This window comes from Pinus tabuliformis, chromosome 3_1, assembly GCF_031772625.1.
Source record: "Pinus tabuliformis cultivar Carrire ecotype Pingquan chromosome 3_1, CPIR1, whole genome shotgun sequence".
In the NCBI taxonomy this organism is placed as follows: Eukaryota; Viridiplantae; Streptophyta; class Pinopsida; order Pinales; family Pinaceae; genus Pinus; species Pinus tabuliformis.
Window position 1 is genome coordinate 606436431 of NC_142301.1, and position 4155 is coordinate 606440585.

At 35.7% G+C, this 4155-nt stretch overlaps 1 pseudogene; it reads right to left on the reverse strand.

The window, feature by feature from the left end:
• Positions 1-1485: 1485 nt before the first annotated feature.
• LOC149188466 (amino acid transporter AVT6A-like) lies at positions 1486-3153 on the reverse strand (annotated as a pseudogene).
• Between the last annotated feature and the right edge of the window lie 1002 nt (positions 3154-4155).

A 4155-nucleotide genomic window follows, 5' to 3' on the forward strand; every position in this document is an offset into this window, starting at 1 on the left:
GGATATCAAACATGGATCTCAATATAATTTCATTGCATCGACCTGGTTGTTAAGTTACCAATGATGTGATTCTGTACACGTTTCTCGTTTATTGGTAAATAATACATTTCTTCACCAACCTCGTTTTGTTGTCAATGAAACCATAATGTTTCTTGGAGAAATAATCTCTGTTACTTACCTGAGATAAAAATATTTAAACCCAGATTTGGCCACTGCAACAAAGTAAGTCATTTTCCCTTAATGTTATTGTATTCTCTAATTATCATTTGTTTTTGGTTTAATTTCTTTTCAGGTTGTTGCATTTGTCAACTAGGTTCGTTTGTTGAGAGGATTAGAAATACATCATTTTTTTTTCAGAGTATTGATTTAGACTTGTTTCTTCATTAAATTTTATTTATTTCTAAGCTAATTGGATCACTCACTAGTTTTTTTTTTAAATGAAGTTCAGATTTGCTTCCTTTGGAGTATACCTTCCCACCTAGATCTAGATTGGCACTCTCTCCTTAGTCTCCCTATTTCAATTTTGAATTGATTTGGAACCCTTGTTTCAATAAAAAGACTTCATCGGATCTAATCCATGGATCTTGGCATTCCCACTAAGATTTCACTGAATTTCTTTCAGGTCAGTTAGTTTTGTATTAGTTCTATTTTTTTTTACATTCATTCGTCTCTTACCTCACAACTTTTTAGCTTTGTTATTCTCTTCCATTGCTAGCTTGCTTGAACCCAACATCAACTTTTCTTTACGATTTAGCCAATCACTGGCCACATTACACCTCTATCACTGCTCCTGCAGATCAAGATCTTATGCTGTTCACGGTATCTAAAAGTACAGGTCATGCAGGAAGTCGGATTGGGTAAGTAATGTTGATTATTTTACAATTATATGCAATTTGCTGTGTTACCTCTTCTTTCTCACTTGTAACTTGAATGTTGGCAGAACTTGTACTCTGTTTCTCTGGGTCTGTATGTGTATGCTTGTTTTTGTGTGCATGTGTACTCAATGGCTTGAAGTTTGACTGGTACTTATGCATGTCATGTAAGGTATGTATATTTCAAATGGGTCTATCTGTCTGTTGAAGTAGAAACATCAATGAATGGTGGAACTAAGTTGATGTCTCTACTTTAAATGGTTGAAATGAAAATACTTGGAAAAATGGACTAATTACTCTTACTCTGGCCGTCTGTATCAATGCAACTTTTGCAGGGCTAAAATGTGAAGGAAAGGAGGATGAAGATTGTGAGAAGTTATTGAAGAGAAATGGAATCATCACACGCAGTGGGATGCATTTCAGTGCACCTCAAACTTATGTGAGTTTGAATATTATTGACAGAAACCAGACCTTCAATCTTCTGCTTGACAGGCTCTCAACTATTCATGGATGATTAGTTGAATCGCTCAATCATTGATGCGAGATCAACTATATTCCTTTTCAATGTTTACAACTACAAATACAGTAGTATCTTTAACTAGAAGGTCGAGCGACCATGGCAGGATGATACAAGGCTTTACAAAAGTTTATCCACTCTTCACAATTCTACAAGCAAATTCCCAAATCAGCGTTCTTTTCTCGGTTCTATTCCAAATAATCTTTATATGTATGTGCACCACCTGCTCCTCATAAAAAATCATTCTCAAGATCGTGGAGGGCCTTCCTCCTTTTTGTTGAACAAAGAATTAATGTCACTCACTATAGCAATTGAACTTGAAACTACTGCCAGAAAAATCATGAACAATGCAATAAATATGTCCTTCCTGGTTGAGATTCCATGGGTGTCTCTGCAATTAAAAATAATTGAGGTTAGAAGTTACATACAAGCAAGGTGAAAGACGAAACCAGAAATGAAAAACAACCTTTTTTTTTCTACCTGAGAGCAATGCAAGTTGGGAAGATGAACCCAATACAAACTGCTGCTGTGGCCCCTGTGAATTGAAATGCATCCCAGATACTTGGTATGAATGATGCCCCAATGAAAATGATTCCAATTAACCCAGCAGTGATCAAAATGAACCTCTTAATATCCAAAACAAGATAATTTTTCGCTGGAAAGACAAGCCCATCAAGATTAAGTCTTAGGGCAAAAAAAATGAGAGGAAAGACCAACATCAGATGTACAACATAGGTCACACAAACAATGTCATTCAGCACAACACTGTAGGGAACTTCCAAGTTGGTGTCAAAATTGGCCAGGACATCATCCATGGTCTGGTCTCCAAATAGAAAAAGCCAAAAAAGCTTGTACTTATGTATACAATTGAGCACAATGCCAATGATGTGCGAACAATGGGCTGCATTTCTGAAGGGTCCTCAAGTTCAGTTTATATGGAATGAATTGCATGGCGCAAAGACATCACAATTCATTATAACATAATTTTAAATGCAAATTCAACTAATGAACTCTAAGATACTACACCGCAGGACCAAAGATGGAGAAAAATAATCCATACCATTGTAATGACAGATGTAAGCAGTGACAATAACTGGTACCACAGTGAAAAGCTTCAAGAACGAAGTAAAATCCACAATATCTGGTAACAATCTTGGTGCTTTGACAGTGTCACTGAACAACTTTACAATCGTAATACCAGCCATAATCACAACAAATACAATAGCAAGTGCAATTGGTAATGCAAAAGTGAATTTCAAAGAATCTGCAAATTCATGGAAATGAACACATCAATATAGGCATCAAGATTTGAACATCACAACTCCTAAGGAGTAACCCATGATCCACATCCTTGAATGTATATGCCATATGCCATTTCTAACAGGGCAACATGAAAAGTCAGACAAATCGTTAAGCAGATGCCATCAGTATGTGACATTCCCAAGATATGTTGAATCATCTCATATAATTACAACAGTTACTAGACATTTAAATCCCTGAAAAGGCCCAAATGAAATATGATATATCTGAAAATCAGTGCTAAAAAATGCTTATCAGGATGAGCAAAGTAGACTTACCCACTCTCTTGAAAAACACCAACGGAGCTAAAATAAGGACTATGGTGAGAACTAGGATCGGAACACGTCCATTCCACCAATGAAATCCAAACCATTCTTCAAGTAAAACAGCATGATGCACGCCATTTGATGATGTTCCAGATAGCACATCGCCTACCCAAATCAAGAAAACACCTCCATCAGACATAGAGATTTCTAATTCAAAGCCATATATAAGATAGGAATCATGCCCAAAGTAATATAAAAGTGGCACCAGATAATTGACCATTCAAACAAAAATGAAAGGAATCTAAGAAAAAAGAGACACTAATAAAGCATGTCAAGTCATGTATGCTTCATAGAACACTTAAACTTTGTTAAATAGAAACAAGTTGTTAGTGTTTCAGCTTGCTAAACTGCTCACAATGCAAAAATTGGGTTGAAGTTTCAATTCAAGCAGTGCTTTTAAAATACTCTAGTTGTAACATACATGCTTAAATATTCCCACACGATATACTATTTATCCTTGGATATTACCCTCAAAACTAGGCTAATTCAGCCCGTGACCTAAAATGCATAACCTACAATGTTTAGATTGAATTACTTTTCAATTCATCTTATCTTGATTCCTTTCTAATAGAAGCCTGTAAAAAAAATATCAACGGATTGCTTCTAAATCAATGATTGCAAATAGTTAAACTCTTCACAAGGTACGAGGGTCTCCCTCGATCTCCAACATATTAAACACGATGCAATTATGATCTAAAGTCAGATGAACAGAAACACACTCAAGTTCAAACACTGCATTCAGTGATTAAAAGCAAGGGACTATCATATATTTACCAAGATTCAACTTGGGAAATATCACTGAATAAAGGCAGTGATAAACTGGTAATTCACCTTATGTTGCATCCCTTTCCATAACCTTCCAACAAATTGGTCTCCTCAAACAGAAAATACTGATTATGGTCGGTTATTCTAACAACAAAGGGAGTGAGATTTTTTCAAAAGCCATTAGAAGCAGGAAACAAATAAAAGAGGAGAAATAAATAATTGCTATGCCACCTCTTCTTTCTCACTTGTAACTTGAATGTTGGCAAACTTTGTACTTTGTTTCTCTGGTTCTGTATGTGTATGCTTGTTTTTGTGTGCATGTGTGTACTCAATGGCTTGGAGTTTGACTGGTACTTATGCATGTAATGTAAGGTAT